The sequence below is a fragment of the Bombyx mandarina genome, chromosome 11 (genome assembly GCF_030267445.1).
Source record: "Bombyx mandarina strain Sakado chromosome 11, ASM3026744v2".
NCBI lineage: Eukaryota > Metazoa > Arthropoda > Insecta > Lepidoptera > Bombycidae > Bombyx > Bombyx mandarina.
The window spans coordinates 14,373,667-14,395,389 of NC_143218.1; the positions used below are offsets into that span (position 1 = coordinate 14,373,667).

General features: G+C 37.3%; 1 protein-coding gene and 1 pseudogene across 3 annotated transcripts in view; one reads left to right on the forward strand and one right to left on the reverse strand.

Annotated features, from left to right (window-relative positions):
* The window catches only part of LOC149502055 (uncharacterized), a 70,024-nt gene that overhangs the window by 18,073 nt on the left and 30,228 nt on the right, over window positions 1-21,723 (reverse strand). The window lies entirely within an intron of this gene.
* Window positions 2,517-8,051, forward strand: LOC149502056 (uncharacterized; annotated as a pseudogene).

Below are 21,723 nucleotides of genomic sequence, written 5' to 3' on the forward strand. Positions count from 1 at the left end.
CCAACATTCACAAATGCTTTCGATTAGCAAGTCAGAACCGAGAAATTTGATTTTTGGAATATTGACTCACATTAATGCATTTGCATGATTTTGATCTTTTTTAAGTTTTATTTTACATAATTTATCTTGGAAAAAAAAAAGTCGAAAATGTTTCTACTTTAATAAATATTTATCGAATTTTCGTCATACATTTAAATTTTATATTTCTTGATGCTGGCAGAACTAAATCGATTTACATGAAATCATTTTGACATTCATATAGGGTACCCCCACTTGAATGTACATTTGGTATAATATGTATTTTACTCCATTTATACCGAATTTTACAACAATGTTTGTAAAGTTTTTTTTAAAGTTTAGTTTGTTGTTACCGGTCTGGAAGGCAGATGAGTATACAACTCATTTGATTGTGACTCATCGTCCTTCGAGAACATTAACAATGACGTTAACGCAGCCATACCATTGCCCACCTGTATTCTTATACTCTATACTAAAATATTAAATAGGGCGACGTATCGTTGACAGTTTTAGCGCTGACGGCGATTTGTTCCAAACAGCCAAAAGATGGACCGGATAAGACAGTTGTGGAATAGGATCGAAGGGAGATTAAAGGTAACTAACTATATTTGTACAAAAGGAAATGTATTAAATTAATCCTAAATAACAAAGGATCGTCATTATCACTATCCACTGCTGGATAAAGGTTTACAGCTAAATTTTGCAGAGCATTCCCGGAATTTTCACCCACCCACGCCATGCCTTCCAGTACGTGATCGCCACTAGATAGCTTTTTGGCCCCAGCATTGTTAATACGCAGTGTCTCAAGACGAAGATCTTCGATCAGTATGTGTTGCCAGTGAGGTGGCAGCAAGATGTGGTCGCTTAGAACGGGCCTTATCAGAAAGATGACAGTCACCCGAAAAGCAATTGAGAGAGTTGGCCTTTTCTTGAGAGATCGAATTTGAAACGAAAACACAGGAGAACCATGTTAGTGATATAGTTTGAAGGATTGCGTGGTTGAAGTGGCAATAGGCACAGCACAATGAAGAAAGGTACCTGAGATTTTAATATATTTTTATTGTATAAATGTTATTTACTTAGCAAGACGAGTTGACGACTATCTCGTGTTCAATTGATTACAAGGACCAATTTAATATACTAGAGGTCCCGCAGTAGTCGAAATTCGACTATAATTAATTGGAATTGTATAATAAGTTTGTACACTATTATGATTGTATTTTATACTTCTATAACCACGAATTTCGGGCTACACTATAAAAAAACATAAATAAAGACAAACAATATTTAATCTATTCTCAATTTGACCACAGAAGTCACGAACAAAAGTTTGACAATAAATAGTATGCATGCGTGTGTGCGTCAAATACATGGTATGTAGTGTGTGTAATGTTTTCTTTATTGATTTAATGTATCTTTTATGCATTATTTTAAAAAAATATTAGCATTGTGCGCTTCTTCTCTATATTCTCTATAAGTGTGGAAAATTTCATACTCCTCCGTCCGCGCAATTTTCGTAAAAAGGGATACAAAGTTTTTGCTTCACGTATTAATATATAGATGTATAACGTGAATGTCCTGCCCTAGAAACACGAGTTCGAAGTCTCAATAATTATACAATGGCTGTAAATGAAATGTGTATGTATGAAAAAATGTGTTCGAATGTTCAACAGCTCACGCGTAACCTCGGGTATGTGCGTTTACGCTCTATCGGATAAAAGAAACGCGAGTGGACCACTGACAAATTTACAGGCAAACGCTCATGTTGTGTAACACATAAGTAGATAAATTATTTTCACTCGATGTTTGCATGGAAACACGAATAAGCGAAACTGATAGATGTGTCATCACTGCACAGAATCACTATATGACGCGGTGTTGATTATAAATAGAATTCTGGTTACTGTAAGGGCGCTGACAGGGCCACGTGCTGCCTTGAGGAGTCGCAGACGGACCAGCACATGGCACTCAGAGCACAGTGGTGTTTGTAAACACGCGCTGGCTGTAGATAGTGGAGTCAATTAACTCCGAGACTAAATACGAAACATAAATTTCAAAATTCGTTGCCGAATAAATACCTCCTAAACTAATTCATGTAGCACCAACAGATTTTGAATCAAATTTGTTAAGAGATGTGTTTTTTGTTTTCTTAACATAAATTAGACGATAAGAAAATACTTTTATTTTAGACAAAAACGTTATCGTCGTGGTCTTAATACGGTTTTATGTTTTTCATACGTGACACCTGTTGCCACAGTCTAGTCTTTTAGTAACAGGTGCTTTAATATGAGTACAGTATTCAAATTTGGTGTAAATTTATATTTCGTACAATTGGCACCTCTAAAATTTTACAGCTGTCACCTGTGTAACTACTGATTATAAAAAATGGAGCGGCACACAATGGAACAATACGTTGTCATTGTGAAAACCGAATACAGTAATGGGGAATTCTGTGATCAGACGCAAAATTTCCTGGAATTTGTTAAAGGACCATGATAATGGGGTTCTTGTGTCCTCAACTGGACGGCATGCACCGCCTTAGCATACGGCATAACAAGACGGTGCCTCCTACTACACCGGACATGACATGTCATAATCGATTTATCGCGGCAACGATTTCCAGACCAAGTCATCTCTCGAAATTCTGATGTCGAATGGCTGCCAAGATCTTGCGAACTAACGCTCTGCGTTTTCTTCATTTTGGGGTTTGTGAAATCTGGTGTTCGTATCAATTAACTAGAAAAAATTCTCGTAATTAAATTCGATTTCCAACGCGTCATCGGTGAGGAATAGCCTGTCTGTGGGATTTCAATTCGGATTTTTTGTCGGAACATGTACTTTAAAATGTAATAAAATTTTCATGAGATGGCGTGTTTGATTTAAAATGAGAATAGTGAGCTTGCATTGATTTTTAAGAGATTTTAATTTCTCGGAGCCTTTTTTTTAGGGCCGGGTACCGAGCCTCCTACGAGGTCCCTGCGCCTAGGGGGCGCGCGGGGTATGTGGAACTGGTCTGCGACTGCGAGACCGTGAGCCCAAAGATGTTTTCAGAGCCCTACCAACTAAACGACTCTCTTGCACTCTTCGCCCAAGCGTCCGATCCCCTCCGAGGTCAGAACCCGGATGAGGTAAGGGGATTACCGCGGTCAACACTACAACCAGACGGCGCAGTTCACCCCAAGGACGCCCGTCGACGGATCCTTCGAGGCGAATCGAAGGCTCTGAAACGTCCGCTGTCTCGGTACGGCAGCCCGTCAGGCCGCCCAGACGGTGCCGCTGATGTACGGGAATACCCGGCTAGACCAGAATCGGGTCGGGACGCCGTACACCGCCAACCGGTTGCTCTATTATCGATACTCCTTGGCAGCGCGCTAGAGTGCTGGTAGCCCGCCGCGCGTCCTAGACACCCTCAGTTCGCCCTTTGGTCTTCACCGAGGGGAAGCCGCCACCTACAGGGGCCGTGACGTGCGGGCGTAATCAATCCTCCGGCCCCTGGCTCGACGGCGACGGATCGGTGCGGAAAGGGAAGAGCTCTCACTCTCTCGTTCCTCCGCCTCCTTCTGCGAGATGGTGGACTCGCAGAAGTCGAGCATCGCCTTCCCTGGAAGGGATGCTCGGCAGCGAGAGGTCCTCTCCTATAAAACTTCTCGGAGCCTAATATAAGGTTTTTTGTCCAAAATGTACAATACCTGTTGGATATAATATATTCAACATATTTTTCTTTATTTTTGGTTGCGGGTATGTACATGCAACTTAAATTTGCCAAATAAGATGTGCGTAAGAAGATAAGACGCCCAGAAGTAGTAATGATGGCGCGTATTGCTAAGAAAAGTTCTAATGCTAAGAAAAAGTTTTTTTTAAAAAGATTCTCATGTGCGCCATTTACGTTGCCGTATTTATAGACCCAAGCAACCTCTAAATACGAGATGGGTCATGAGCTCATCAGCCCATCTAATAATAATAATATAGCACAAGGCGGTACCATTACCATAGAAAAAACAGTGAATATTCAAGTCACCTTTACAAAATACATATAACTTGAACTTCGACCTACGTCAATAAACATGCTAAAATAGTTCAAAAATAACTTGTTTATGTTAAAATAAAATGATTTTTTTAAATTAAACGGCGAATTAAATACCAATATTCGTGTTCCATAAAATCATGATCTCAAATAAGTGAATAAATCTAAAGTTTATTTCAAAATAATATAAATGAACTTTTGTGATTGAGACAATTAAAAAACGCTTTCTTAATGGTTTGCATTAATTTTACGACCAATTTGCGATAAGATTTACGCAATTTATAGATCAAGAACATAAACTTTAATTATCAATTTACTATTTATTTTTAGTACTTAATTCGAAATACTAAAACCACTTTCCATACCTTTACATTTCCGATCTTGATTTTAAAGTTATGTTAACGTGTACTATTGGTTTTTCCTATAGAATAACATAATTTAATTTACAATTAAATGAGGATTATTGATGCTCGGATTTAAAATTATGTCAATAGCCGCTGCATTTTTTTTTAATTTGCCAGAGTTAGGCGTAAAATTCGTATGTTGTATTTTATAGTTATTCCAATAAACGTATTCGTGGCCACAGCCTTCCTGGTGTACTCGTGTGAAACAATGCAACTATACGCAGGTAGACTATATAAAAATTTCCAAGGAAATATGTAAAGTACATCACAAATGAACTACCTTCACGAAAAATAAGGGAATAATATCATGTTACACGTCATTACGGGTCCTCCCGATCCATTAACGGTGCTTTTAGGTACCACAAGCACCGCTCACCGTCCTCGTCGAACCCGTCGCTTGCGACGAAGGGCTCGTCGAGCGAATTAATCCACAGACACAGCCCACTGAGTTTCTCGCCGGATCTTCTCAGTGGGTCGCGTTTCCGATCTGGTGGTAGATTCTCCGAAGCACTGCTCTTGCTAGGGCCAGTATTAGCATCACTCCAGTTTGAGCCCCGTGAGGCACCTATATGTTAGGGTGAAGCTGAAATAGCCTCTCAAGGCTATCAGCATAGGCAGGATAAAAAAATTATCATATTATAAAAAAATACACTTACAAAAAATATAATTGCTTAATAACTGGTGGTAGGGCGTTTTGTGAGTAGGCGTAGGTAAGCATCACCGCTGTGCTTTTTCTGCCATGAAGTATCAATGCGTTTTGAATAGCCGGTAAATACTTAAGGCTAAGTGAGCTGTGAATAAATAAATAAAAAATACTTTTATCGTGAGGCGATCCTCAACTGAGAAGTGACAATTAGCATCGGATGATGTCAAGTAGTCGTGATAACTCATGATCGTGAGGTGCCGTCGTGACCATCGCACGTGTCCGCCCAGCTGCCCGCCAGCTGTCCAGTTGATCGAATTTATTGTTATTGAAATGTCAATCTAGTAGGTATTACATACTTGCGATATCTGTATTCTGTGACCGTAGGCTGTTATGTTACCCGAGCTGAGACAGCTGACTAATGCCTGATTTATTTCAGACTAAAGGAATAATTGAAAAGTATTGAGGACCATTTTGAATTTTTAATGAAATAAATAAAAAAACATTACACTTCTCGTAGTATTTGAAAATTAATGAAAAGTCAACTAGTCAAGGACATATTGAAATAAAATCAATTGCAGATATAAATATTACAGTTTAAAATCAACTAAATTAATTGACGGAATAATTGCTTCAGAGAATTTAAAAGGAATACTACGGAGCATTGCATACCTAATCGAATATCAGTGTAGATTGATGTCAGCCAACTCAGTTCTATTGATAGATACTGACCGCCCACGCAAAAGCAAAGTGCGGTATCGAATGATTGTTTATTGTCTACTTTGAAAATTACCTACTTCAACCGTTTCTCGCTAGAGAAGGCCGTGCACCATTCTGTATGTGTTTTATGCGAAAGGTTGTAAGTTTGAGATTGGCTAAAATAAATTTACTGCCAGATAGGTAGTCGATATCAGTAAGCTAGTTAGTTACACTATCATAAGGCAAGGTAGGCAAAAACATTTCAGATTTGAAACAGGAACAATCAATAATAAAAAAATATTTGTTTCGTAATTTAAATCGATGTAGACAAGAAGATACATAGCGGATATCGACGCAAATTAGTAATACGATGTGTTCGTTAATCTTGTTGTCAATGTGTCTCAATGCTTAAACATGCAACAACGCATTCTGTCATATACAACGTAATTTATGGAGCGGCTCGTTTTTCGCCAACACGCATTCCCCCGTTGACACATATCGAAATTTTACACGACTCTGAACTTTAAATCTTTCGTAGAAAGAAACTGTGTGTATCTTTGGAATGCTGTTTAAATTATTGTCAAAATTAACAACGACACACTCCTCTCGAGTTAAGTTTGATGGTTATTTTACAGCCGAGTTATAATTACGAGTTTTCCTCTCACTCGTGTTCTAGGACACACAACTATTGTTTGTGGACACATAAAAATTGTTTAAAATAAAATTAATGGGCTGTTGTTGAATAACTCTTTGTTGTCAGATTCGCTTCGCTATTTGATGAAGTTTTTTTAAGTTTTCATTATACTTTACGCAATTAACGTACTATGGTAAATTATTATATAATTTGAGCTAGTTTTAATTTTTTTAATGGAAACTGGTCTTGAGCGCCCACTGTAGCTTTTATACATGAAGCAATTTTTTTTTGGCTTAGATGGGTGGACGACCTCATAGCCCACCTGGTGTTAAGTGGTTACTGGAGCCCATAGACATCTACAATGTAAATGCTGCCACCCACCCTGAGATATAAGTTCTAAGGTCTCAGTATGGTCACAACGGTTGCCCCAGCCTTCGAAACGAAACGCATTACTGCTTCACTGCAGAAATAGGCGGGTTGGTGGTACATACCCACGCGGACTTACAAGAAGCCCTACCACCAGTAATTACGCAAATTATAATTCTGCGTGTTTGATTTTTATTACATGATGTTATTCCTTCACAGTGGAAGTCGATCGTGAACATTCGTTGAATACGTATTTCATTAGAAAAATTGGTACCCGCCTGAGATTCGAAAACCGATGCATCACTCAACACGAATGCATCGGACATCTTATCGGTTAGGCCACGACGACTTCGTCATGATAACTTCTTTCATAATTGCAAAAACGAAACCTTCAGTTTCCCCAAAGAGGTTACTGGATCGTAACTAGGCCACGGAAGCTAATTGGTCTACATCAGGCCCTGTGAGAGCCCGGTAGACGCTACCGTGTAGCTCTTTGCTCTTCCATACGGCTATGTGATCCGAAATACTCACTACATTCGGACTTGTACAATTCCCATTAGCCAAGGATAGTGGAGTAATTCTCCCTATCGACTGCAACGACATACCAACGCATATTCACATTATTAATAAATAAATCTTTATTATTTATTCTAAGCTAACAAAATATTTTATGACGACTCTTTTGAATAATGAATATCTTTGTAATTCAATCTGGCGTTATGTAAAATTGATAACTTATTCAAAACGTGGTAAGATTAATGCTCATTTACAAAAATCCGATTATTATTTCAATATTTTGATTTTCTCAAATTTGTGTGCGTTCGCAGAGTTTCGTCAACTGTAAGCCATTTAAATTTCAATCTACGGAGTCGTAAATTTTCCATTTTACGATCCCATAATCCTTGACAAATGTCAAACAAATTGTTGACACTTCGAATGAGTGACGAAGCCACTTAAATAAAAGATTAAGGATAACGAAAAGAGTGGAACAAGAGTGCAATTCACCTCGTAATTACTGCGTGAGAATTTTATGAAATAAAAACTCTAACACACTTGAAACAATATTTAGATTTTTTTGATCCCAAATGTTTTTCATCATAGTACCTAGCGAACTTAAAGTTTTAAACAAAAAACGTTTTTTTTTATGTCGTCAAAATAACAGTGAGCTGCAAGATGATAATCTTTTATCTTTGTACTATTTTTTTCGCAGGAATCAAAGAGCTGCACCAGATTAATTCGGCCCTAAAGCCTTGTTCGGACTAGGCGAGTATTTTAGTCGAGTACCGAGTAATTTAGTAGCTACATGTGTCTGGGCATCAAAAATTTAGTCGAGTAGGTTAGTAAATAATTTAGTCAAGTCAATCCATTTTGTTCTATTTTTTTGGGCGAGTAGCGAGTAGTTTAGCCACTAAATTACTCGGTACTCGACTAAAATACTCGCCTAGTCCGAACAAGGCTTAACGGACTGGGTGATATGTAGCGTTACCTACTATTTGATGTAGGTTCGCATGGGGTATGGGTTAAACGCGTTGTTCGCTCTACAAATATGGATTATCACAGTGATGGCGAAGCACGAGTTGATTTGGGCTCTCTCCAAGTTTGAGGATATTTGAGCGGGTCTACCGAAAGCCCGATATTGCTGGGCGTATTTACAGAAAATAACTGCAGAGCTAGCTGGCGAAATGATATAACAGGTCGCGCCGCCTTGTTCTTTGTCGTTTTTATTAGTCCTCGGCATAGACCCGATTTGCGTTGAGGTCAGAAAGTTTTTAGGGGAACTGAACTCTTACACCACTTCAGCAAGCGCGCTGCGATTTGAAGATTACTACTCTATGTATGTCAACACATAAGGTGACAAAGAGGTAGTTTTAGGAAGTACTTAAGCGCGGTTTTTCAATAAAATTATTTTAGGTTATAAATTTATGTTTCAATACAATATTATTGTCTTGTTTACTGGTGGTCGGACCTCTTGTGAGTCCGCACGGGTAGGTACCACCACCCTGCCTATTTCTGCCGTGAAGCAGTAATGCGTTTCGGTTTGAAGGCTGGGGCAGCCGTTGTAACTACATTAAGACTTTAGAACTTATATCTCAAGGTGGGTGGCGCATTTACGTTGTAGATGTCTATGGGCTCCAGTAACCACTTAACACCAGATGGGCTGTGAGCTCGTCCACACATCAAAACAATAAAAAAAAATTGTATATACACGCTACGTATTGAACATAAAGTAGGTATTCATAATAACTGCGAGTTCCGGGTATGGATGACGCGGCCTGTTGACCGAGATAGCGCCGGCTGCCAGGTGCAAGGCCACCGCTCTGAGGAGGTAGAAAAAAATGCGACCTCATTAGGATAATTTGAATTATTCATCGACGGAGTTCCTTTTCAAGAGACAATAAAATTACGATTTATTTTTCACGGGCAGGTCAAATGTTAAAACTCGTCCATAGGCAATAGGTATTTTGACACTACTAGTACAGTGTTTTCTTCGGTTTTCGCGAGTCGTATCTAAACATAATTAAAACCATTTAATCTCGCGCTTATTGTCTTTCTTAGTTTCAAATACTTTACGTTACGTTTAGGTTACTTTACGTTTAGTTAGTCGCTGTGAATACTTTACGTGTAAAAAGTAGTTTTTGTCACGACTAGTAGTAAAGTCGTTTTCGTTCTACTTTGTGTCGGGAATTTGGCCGGAATGGGTTGACATGAAGTTTGAAATACAAGAATATACTTTGACTATTGTGAATAGAAATATTTTTAAATAGGTAGATAATTAAGGCAATCCGATTGATTTAAAAGCTGTAATATATAATTATAACTAGTAACTAGCAGGTTGTTTTATAGTAAGGACGGATGATTTTTTTAAATAATATTTTTACTATAATATCTATAATCAGGCAGGAGCAACAGATAGTCTACCCTTCGAATTATGTCATTGATTCGTGGTTGTATATTTTGATTGGTATTTTTTCTTTTTCCTACATCAATGTTCTCGAGGAAAACAATTATAGACCTTTCAAATAAAACGTCCTGTACATAGATATCCGACATCACTCTAATGAAATATAAACATTATTTTCTACTTGCGGTTGTACCTATAATATTCGAATTCGGGTATCTATGACCCAACTCACGATAAATACCAAGTTACCATGCCATCCATGTGTCTGTTTATCGCAGAAAACTTCTTTCAAATCTAGTTTGAAGAAGAAGATATCTCAGTGCCCGAGGAACAGCAAATGAAGAATTTCTCGGATACTAAGCGTGTTTCTGATGTGTTCTAGGCAGGTTGTGGTTTTAGGTAATAAGAATGAACCATACTCTAGTGCCGCATGATTCGATAGTGAAAAAGGGGTGACGCGATTATCTCAGACAATTTTTAAGAGCTTCCTCACTTTGTTCTACGTTACTTTAATCGTATGGAAATACATTACCATTGATAATTAAGAGCGGCCAAAGCAATTTGTTTTATGTTAATGTATACGACTAATTAATATTTATGTTATTCATGATGATATTTGATGCGATCCAGCTCTTCGCTCCACACCCAGATTTCACACCTTTACATTTTTATTATATCTATTGGGTTTTGCCCAGAAATTTAAGCTTTTGTAACGAAGTCTCCATTTATTGTCTAATCTGAGATATATTTATTTATATCGACAGGTTTATTGAGATACGTGTTCACACAAATCGGGCTATATCAAATTATCTGATAAGATTTGAAGAAATTTATATTGTGCATTAGGTTAATTAATGGTTTGATATTAATTTGTCTTTATTATTGTATAATGATGGTGTAGATTGATGTTATCAGTAGCCACCGTTAGAAGTGGTGTCTGTGTTGTCTGTATGCATCCATAACCTCCAGGATTTAATCGGTATGATTAAAATCAACATTATCAGCCCACAGTGGTCCACTGTTGGATATAGGGTTCCCAATTTATACCACTGAGCACGTTTTTCAATCCTACTCATCCATTTCTTGCCTTCGCAAACCTTCGCTCCGCCCAGCTGAAGTGGGTCCCACATTACGTTTGCCGGGACCGCGGTCTCCACTCAAGAACCCGTTTGCTTCAGCGGTCATTCGATCTACAGTGTATGAGTTTAACCCACTGTATCATCCACTAATATATAATCAATTCGTAAATAATCGAATTGGGTTGGTGCCACGCTTATTTCTGCTCCGGGGCAATTATGTGTTCCGATTGAAGGGCGCGAGAGCCTTATACAGTACAATTGAGATGAACCTTGTGTCACGAAGTGACCCGCATAATTCCTATGTCTTATCTTATTTATTGTGTATAGGCTCCCTAACCTAAAATCACGTAGGCCATGACATCGTTCACTTAAGCAATAAAAAATAACATAGGTCTCAGACTTCTATTTTGTCATACGAATAAATTTAAAAGATTAGTAGTTACAGCATCTTATTCAATAGCACTTAGGAACATCTAAGTGCTATTGAATAAGATATGAATAAGATTAATAAGATATAAACATATGCAGGAATTTATTATTATTAAAAAAAAGATGGATCCTAAATAAAGCTCGAGGCAGCTGCACGAATTGTAGTCTATCAAATATCACTATATCTACATAATATCACTGTCTATGTGATTTTTATTTCTACAAAACTGTTACGCGACAAGGCCGTTCGGAACATAACATACATACATAATATTAATCTATTTTTATTTTATTTAATTCCGTGCTACGTTTCCGGGTTCAAGTGGCTCTGTTACTTAGGGCATATATTATATTGTATTAGACAATTTAACTTATAGACTATGTCGTTTACCCAGGAAATGTGTATAGAAAAATATAGAAAAAAAAAGTACCCGAAGTAATAGTCTTCGTAGACTTCGTAGGCAGCGGCTTGACTCTGCCCCTGACATTGCTGATGTCCATGGGCGACGGTAATCACTCACCATCAGGTTAGCCGTATGCTCGTCTGTCTACAAGGGCAATAAATAAAAAAAGAATGTACGTATACACAATGTACTCTTCGTAACGATGAGGGTTTACGAAGACCCAGTAAATGTCTTTTAATGATCCAAACCCAGGTAACAACAGTCCGAATCAACGGTCAACTTGTAAGCATAGGCGATGAACATACGTATGAGGTATCTGGGTGGTGTTGAACAGACCTGGGAACTTAAAATGTAATATTCCACACAGAATAGCCGCAGCGAGGATAAGTGGCGAAAAGTTAGTGGTATCATCTGCGACGAGAAGATGCCTGTCAAACTAAAGATTTTGATCTATAAGGCTATAATAATAAGGCCAGTTCGTATGTATGGCAACGAAACCCGGGCAGGACCTCTTATGTTGTTTGTGTGTTTTTTACTGGTGGTAGGACCTCTTGTGAGTCCGCACGGGTAGATACCACCACCCTGCCTATTTCTGCCGTGAAGCAGTGGTGCGTTTCAATTTGAAGGGTGGGGCAGCCGTTGTAACTATACTTGAGACCTTAGAACTTATATCTCAAGGTGGGTGGTGCATTTACGTCGTAGATGTCTATGGGCTCCAGTAACCATTTAACACCAGGTGGGGTTAACACCAGCTCATCCACCCATCTAAGCAATGAATAAAAAAATTAAAAAGGAAGCCCAAAGAACTTGCATACTATCCAAGTTCAATTCCAAAGGAGTTTTTACAAGATTCTTCAGTTTAGTTCAGTCTCTGGAATATGTGGTTTATGCGATGTCTAATGAGGGCTCTATTACTAATGCAACTAGCTGTATTAAAAAAAAAAGCTCTATCTATAAAGATTACAAAATCATGAATGAGACTATGGTACTTATAGACATGATAAGTATAGTATTTATTTTGCATAATTTATAAGGATATTGATAAAATTATTGCCACAGTGCAAACACGTGCATTTGCTGAAGTAAACAACAATAAATCGCTTCGATTGGAACTGTCGCGACGAGGATGCGGTCATTAATCCAATGTTTATTATTATACTGGATCGTAAAATGCAGTTTTTCTTTATTTCTAAATATTTCATATTTCTTTCCACTAGGTGAAGCTGGATCTTTTATATTATTCACGCTACGGTCATTCAGAATTCATCAGATTCATTTTCATTCATTCAGAAGACAGTGTCATAACGTCAATTAGTTATCTATGTGATTTTAATGATTATCCCATTCAAATAAAACTAAATTAAAAATAAATAAAAATTGTCGATGCTTATCTATGTAAAACATTTCGCAGATTAACTTCAATACTGTGACACATTATTTTAATACTAGGACATAATATAAGTAGTTTTATTCTAGGATCAACTCACGGTGGATGACATGAGAATTTTTTCAAGAAATGTGTGTATTTCAAACGTGACATAGAATGATATTGAATTGCAATTATGATATTGAATCTTTTATTTTTTTATTTCTTAGATAGGTGGACGAGCTCACATCCCACCTGGTGTTAAGTGGTTACTGGAGCCCATAGACATCTACAACGTAAATGCGCCACCCACCTTGAGATATAAGTTCTAAGGTCTCAGTATAGTTACAACGGCTGCCCCACCCTTCAAACCGAAACGCATTACTGCTTCATGGCAGAAATAGGCAGGGTACCTACCCGCGCGGACTCACAAGAGGTCCTACCACTAGTAAAATCGGAATGTTTTTTTTTTGCCTATACGGCAATAAAAAATAAGGATATGAAATCAAATTAATAATAAAGTAAATGATAGACCGATTAAATTGATAAATGCGCATGTTTTGAGCCCACGGGTTAGGACGGATAGGTACCAACGATCCTTATTTCTTCTCTGAAACAGTCAATGATTCTGGTTTGAAGGAAAAAATGTCGTCAAAATAAAGAGGACATAGACCTCGTTTTTTAAAATAGCGATAATTGCTTTGTAATGTTTATAGGCTTCGGTAGTTACAGAACAAAATGTAGACACTTAATCCATCCATAGAGTAGAACAAAAAAAACGCTACTATGGATGTACAACACTATAGCTAAATCAATAAGACTCTTTATTCGTCAATAAAGCTGATTTAACTGTCTATGTTTATTCCTTATTATGTCCTAAAGCATACTTAGTGCATGGGATAATGCATACATTATGTGACATGTTATTGTAACAAAAGTGTGTTTATCACGCATTTAATCATAGCTTGACCGATATTCATTAAAATATCTTCCAAACTATTTAACTCTGATTTAACTTCACTAGTATAATATTTAATCCTAAAATGAACTCAAGCTTAATAGTAATTGACGCTGTTTTCCTTCGTCGATGAAAAACATGAATATTTATTATATTTGATATCGAAGCATGAAGTGCGTAGTTTAGTATAAATTAAACCGACAAAGCAACAATGCAGATATTTATTGTAAACAACGAAACGGTTTTAATCCTAAGTGGAGTCGTTAGAACCGTGTGCAATTATATTTACATACTACATATATACTACACATCATTTGATTTATGTTTAGAATAATATTAATATTTCAATCACAACATGTTAACGGGAATTACAATTAATCTGCATGTGACGAGTAATTAGTATTCATATTCATTATCGTCACCCCCGTTGTTTGTTATGTAATCGACATAATGACATGATGGAAGACAAAAACAGGTGCATATTATTCATCATAATTAAGATAACTATTTGTGACCATTTTAAATTCACAATTATTGGTTATTAGATTAGTTATATTGTTCGTTCTGAACAAAAATAAGATGTGCAATAGGAAAATAGCGGATTGATTAAATTTGTGAAGATTTTTATGGATCTGTTTAACTATTCTTCAAAAGAATAGGATAAAAGACCTCGACGTCAATCATATTTCTATGGTTGCTTATCTAATCACCTGACCGCTGAAACATTATCTTTATACAATTCTTTAAGGAGTTTTTTTTTTTAATATTGCATATTATGGGCGAATGAGCTCGTGGCACACCTGATGATAAGTGGTTAGCGGAGCCCATAAACATTATAAAGTATAAGTCGTTTCTTGAAAAGAAGTTCGTGAGTATGTGCATTGGTGTTGGATTTCAGGTGGGCAGGATTTCAATATCGGCATAGTTCCATCGCTTATTACAGGACACCGAACGTTTTAACCTTCAAGCCATGGTGACTTAGTGCATAGGCTGCGCAATCAGCCTATTTCATCCTTTATTTCATCATTGCAGTAGTTAGATTACGACTCCGAGCTGATGTTTCGGGATGGGCGGCGGAATACATTATGGTGTTTGTCGGCCTGGGTAATCAATTAACGTCGCGTAGACTGTAAGCACGACAGCACATCTCAGCGTTCAAATTGTTAAGCCGTATCGATTTTAATTAAAGAAGAATACAAATACGTCTATATTTATCTTTGTGATTACACAAGTAATCTTGGGAGTTGTAATCTTTATTACTGGTGGTAGGACCTCTTGGGAGTCCGCACGGGTAGGTACCACCACCCCGCCTATTTCCGCCGTGCGGAATAATGCAGCAGCAGCAATGCGTTTCGGTTCGAAGGGTGGGGTAACCGTTGTAACTTTACTTGAGACCTTAGAACTTGTATCTCGAGGTGGGTGGCGCATTTACGTTGTAGATGTCTATGGGCTCCAGTAACCCCTTAACACCAGTTGGGCTGTGAGCTCGTCCATCCAATTAAGCAATAAAAAAAATTAAAAAAAATTGAGATTCTTATTTGTAAATAATACATTAATGATTCACGTGAAACTATCGTTAAATTCATATAAAGTAAGGAGTTTAATGTGAAAACATATAAAACTTAAACAAAGTCGGTCCGTTTTAAGGCTGGAAACCAGTTTAGGTACATAGCGGCCGACGGGTCAATACTTGGAGAATGCAACAAGAGAAAAAAATGTTATAAGCGAAAACGCGAGTCCAAATACCGACGAAACAAAGGCTTTTGTTGGGTTCCACGTATCCAGGGGAGTGTTGTGTTGCGGAATCCTATAATAGGCGGCGGTCGCAAGCTTACTGAAATCCGATTAGCTCTTCAAGCCGTATCGATCCGATGTTTTGATTAAATTAATTCCTTGTTTTGGCTCTTCAAATTATTTCGATGCCTGAACACGAATATCCTTGAAGATTATTTCTTTTGTGATTAAACAGTGCGTTTGTTTTTAGGCAGACCTAAAATTGTAAAATTTCAAAACAATATTTCACAAAAGTTTTGAGTAGTTCCAATGGATAGACCGAACAAAGTCTATAGTAGTCTTTGGACCAAACGTGGGTGAACTGATAAACTTCACGGATAGATTCCGTCCTGCCCATTACTGCCGTGCATCAGTCATGCGCTTTAGTATGAAAAACGAGGAATTCTTTCTAAAATACCAAATGAGACATTAAGCACATGTCCTAAGGTAAATAGCGGTTTACGCTGTAATGTTTATAGGCTCTGATAAACTCTTAATTAGAGCGGGTCACGAGCTTATCTGCCCATTTACACAGAAAAAAAAATCATTAACCTAAGGATCCCGCTCTGTGTTACACAGAGCCGCTTACACAGAAATTATGAATGATTCATTCAAAAGCATGATGGTTACGTTAGAAGAATTCATTATTGCTTTTATGGGCATACGGCTCACCTGAAAGTGAGTGGGTACTGTTACTCATGGACGTCAGCAATACCAGGAGCAGAGCAAAACTGCTGTTTACCGCTTAGTACTCACCGCAAGCCTCGTTTAATGTAGAACACTCACCATAGAACATACTGTACAAAACAGATAGAGAACCAGTCTCTCGGTAGACCAAGAGGTTTCAAAATAATGCTAATTGTTACATTGTGTTATCTTAACGACTAACTTTTCTTTCACATTCAAAGGCCCCAAGCTAGAGTTTTCTCCTGTGTTATGGACAGTGAAAATAAATACGACAGAAAAACGAGAAACACCCGCATCTCGAATACTCATTTATTTATTTTTTCACCATGAAACTATTATTCCCCACCTATTAGCTATTCCAGCTTCGCGCGGACATTTAGGTGTTACCAAGAAACTCATTCGGTGGTGTGGTAGACCAAGGCTGCTGACCCCAAGGCCAACTGTGTAGTTCAAATAGTCTAGAAATGAAATAACGAACAGGGCCTTTAATTCTTAATTAGTTAGGGTTAAAAAAAAACTTCATTAACATCTGCGATTAGTCGCCAAGACTACAATCAGGTGAGTTGCGAGAGGACATGATTTGGAGGGGCAGAACCCAGGGACGTCTTAGACTAGACTGGGGCCCTTGGGCACACAAGAATTTGAAAGTAAAAAAAACGAATTATAATAACATTTTTTTACTGAGTATGACCATTTATTATAGGTAATCAAATACAGTATGATATAATAATATTAATTATATTAGAATGCTGCTGGTTTTTTGGTTACGATTACGATAATGGTTTCCTTCGGGATTTCTGTTGAGCAAAATATTCCATTATATCTTTAAAGTCAATTTTTTTAAGGATATCACTTTCTATGCCTATAATTGACAAATTACTCAGCCGTTCTTGTAACATTGTTGTCCGCAATTCATTTTTTATTCTCTTAAGCTGCGAAAATGACCGCTCTCGACTACAATTGGTAACCAAATTGTCGGTTCTTCGGGGCCACCTGAGAATGGGGGCCCTGGGCACGGGCCCCGTATGCCCTTATGGTAAAGACGGTATTGGCAGAACCAATGCTTCGTCTCGCCTTTGATGGTTTCGCCGTTAGCTCTCTTGAGTCCTCTGGATCAGAAATATGTTAGGTCATCATCATTCTCCTGCCATCTCCCAGTCAGCTGGTGTCGGCGCAACATGTTTCCTCCATCCATACTCTTCTATCATATACCATTTTTTTGCTCGCTCCTTTCTTACCCATATCGTCTTTCACGCAATCCATTCATTTCTTCTTAGGTCTACCTCTTCCTCTATATCCTTCCACATTCATAGTTAACACTCTCATACCAGCCTCATTTTCATTTCGTCTCGTCACGTGTCCATACTATCCCAAAGGCGGAAACTTTGGTTTTACATTTTTAAGCAGCGACTTGGCTTTATCCCTGGCTTTGCTTACGTTAACCACTCACCACGAGACAGGCCGTCTGCCTGTCTACCTACTAAAGAAATACAATAAATATTCGTGAAAATCTTTTATCAATTTTCTACTTTAGATTTAATTTAAGTTTTGTTTCAAGACACCTACCTACATACAATTGTGTTACTTTATTTAGTATTCTATACTGTTTGCTTTATTATTTAGATAAACTTTATTTCATAATAGGGAAATAATTCTATTGCATAAGTTTTTCTTAAAAATATTAAAAAGTTTTAATCGACCTTGTATTAGACCAATAAACCCATGTTAGGGTTCCATTACATTCAAGTTAATTTTATTAGCAAATCATTACGATGATGACGTAACGAGTGGTTGACAGTTTAATTACGACTCTCAATTTACAACTATTTATGACAAGAATAGAACAAGTAATTTAATCAACTAGAGATCCCGCGGTAGTCGAAATTCGACTATAATTAATTGGAATTGTAAGTTTGTACACTATTATGATTGTATTTTATACTTCTATAATCACAAATTTCGGCAAGGCTACACTATAAAAAATATTAACAAAGACAAACAATATTTAATCTCAATTTGACAACAGACGGCAAGAACAAAAGTTTGACAATAAATAGTATGCCTGCGTGTGTGCGTCAAATACATGTTATGTAGTGTGTGTAATGTTTTCTTTATTGATTTAATGTATCTTTTATGCATTATTTTTAAAAAATATTAGCCTTGTGCACTTTTTCTCTATATTCTCTATAAGTGTGGAAAATTTCACACTCCTCCGACCGCGCAATTTTCGTAAAAAGGGATACAAAGTTTTTGTTTCACGTATATTAATCAATACTATGGATAATCTAAAACACGTGTATATCATACATCGACGTAACAATACATTTCTATTCAAGTGAAAATTTATTTTAATTCGGTAATAAAATCCTCGTGATGATCGCCTATTATCAAAGCGCGAGATAGTGTCCAATTAAAACTAATCGCGTCGCACAAATAACTGATTTAGGTCGATTCACTACTGAGCTGGATCCTCGTGTCTCTATTACATAATGCTATGCGATATAAATGTATCACGACAAAATGTTATCAACAGATTTTCATTTACCAAAAAACATATGTTATTTGCTCTAACAAATGTATAATTTATTAGAATTTATTTACTCTGACAAGTTTGTTATTATTAGTGATGCACGTGTTTGATTTAATATTCGATAAGAAACTGAACCTGCTGACATGAACTGCAGCTATTTGATTTTATATAACAACAAACTGTTTGAGCCATAAATAATCTCAGTCTCTTGAGTCCTTTTTGTGTATTCTAGCATTCATTCCAAGAGGAATGATCTAAGAAGTTCATTAGATGTATTTATTACTATAGTAAAAATTTTGATCGAATTTTTAATTAGTTACCGTTTACGTTTTTAGCCGATTTTTTATCACTGTATCATGAAACTCTGGAATTAAACCCTCCTACAGTGTTTCCTGAAAGCTATCTATACCTATATATTCAAGCTAGGATGAATAGTTATGGTGGAATCGCTGACCAAGTTGAGCGACGGTGAATAAATACATTCTCCCAGGTTGACCAAATGCTAAATAAGTCACTTGAGGTAAAAGACAAGTCTTGACTTATACCTTGGTATTCTTGGTAGGGTCACATGTAAGCAAATCAGATCTATAATTATTTGATAGGATATGTCATTTAGAATTCACGAAATAACCGGATCTTGAGTGCGCCAAGCCACTCGCTACTAATAAGAAGAGAAATCACGTCCTTACGGATCCATCAGATTCAATAACCTTTGCATTAGAAGCCTTCAGCACTAACACTATGAGCAGGTTTAGGGACTCTGGTAACCGTACTCGTCGAACTCGACAAAGAGGTCGACGTGCAACCTAACCCATGCATCAGTCCGCTGAGTTTCTCGCCGGATCTTCTCAGCGGGTCGCTGGATTCCGATCCAGTAGTAGATTCATTCGCGAAGCAGTTTCTCTTGAGTTGTTAGGTCTCCCTTCGGAGGCGCTCGGGCAGTTGTTAGCAAATCCTACCCCTCCTGGCTGAACCTTTGCTCGCCCACCTGTCCAGCTGAAACTGAAATGGCCTCCGGGCCACCAGTAATCTTTCAATCATAAAAAAAGAGAAATAAGACTACCGATATGACGGCGATTGTAACAACAATAGCTTTAACATAGGACAGAATGATGGCATCGCAATTATAAGAGATGAATGGGGAGCAGACAGTGCGGCCTCGCCGGCGCCTCACGGGTTATCATAGGTCACCCGCGCAGCTGCGGTTTCATTCAGTCGCAGCTGGCCGCATAAACATCCAACGTAATATCACATTCACATATAAGACCAACTTTGAATTTCACTGTTAGAAACTAGAGAGGTAGTACTTATACTACATGAGTACAACGTATAAAACTCTTAAGTTTTATATTTTGTACTCTTATAGAGTGATCAAATTACAAGCTCAAACTTCCGAGTCTTAAGTTAATTTGTCATATCTTTTTTCAATTTCGTTGGTAAATTGTTTGAGATGATCAAGTCATCTTCTTTATCATCACTCCGTCAGCAGAGTTAAGTTCATCTTTACTACCCGAAATACTTTACTTATTCACAGTGCATTTCCAGAAATTATTCTTCAAGTGCTCACCAGATTTTGAATTTACTCTTTGGTGCTTTCTGAGCGCAACCAAATGTCCTTCTTCAATGAGTTTTGCAATGAGTGCTCAACAGCAGTGCCTCTGCTATAGCCGATATTCTTAAGCGATAACCATCGCATGTCGTGAGTTGAGCTGAATGCAAAATAGATTTCTAAAATCTGACTGAGACACTGAGTTTCTCGTCGCATCTTCTCAGTGGGTCGCGTTTCCGATCCGGTGGTAGATTCTGCGAAGCACTGCTCCTTGCTAGGGCCAGTGTTAGTTAGTAACTCTCCGGGTTGAGCCCCCTGAGCTCACCTACATGTTAATAATAGTCTCTCAAGGATATCAGCATAGGTAGGGGGAAAAAAAATTAGTAGTACCAAGAGTAACTAATTAAACACATTATTAGTTCCAATTGGTTCGTCTTGCTTCAGAAGGCAACAAATTCAAATCATTTTATTAATTAGTCAACAGCTCTTATTTCGATGACATGTATCAAAAACGATTGTTGCGAAATCTATTGTTGCAATAACGCATCGTGTTCTACATTTATGGTTAAACCTGCGTCAGCACTGCGATGCGCCGGCGCCGAGCAATTTGACACGTAATTTTTATAAGTAGTAGTCCCGCAGTAGTAGAAATTCGACTATAATGTTAATTGAAATTGCATGTTTAAACATTATTATGGTTCTATTGTCAAATACTATTATATTTCTATAATATAATCACAGATTTCGCCAAAACTTACACTATAAATAAATAACATTAAAGACTAACATTTTTAATCTATTCGGAATTTGACCAGACTTTAAACATTAACAAAAGTTTGACAATTGACAATAAACAAAGACTATAATTATATGTATATGTGTGTGTCAAATACATGGTAGTGTGTGTAATGTTTTCTTTATTGATTTAATGTATCTTTTTTGCATTCTTTTTAAAAAATATTAGTATCGTGCACTCATTCTCTATATTTTCTATAAATGTGGGAAATTTCATACTCCTTCGTCCGCGCAATTTTCGTAAAAAGGGGGTAAAAAGTTTCTGCTATGCGATATTATACTTCCCGTGCTCACATTATTAATTTTCATCTTTTACATAAACTTATATTTTAAGTAACGTAGGTAAGGTTGTATAAAATATCTGCCTTAATTTGACACTTCACAGTTTGAAATCCGTGTCGTTGTAATTTTAAGTTTTAGGGAACTTTCTAATCGCTTCGTTTACATGTTTTGAAGCTCTACA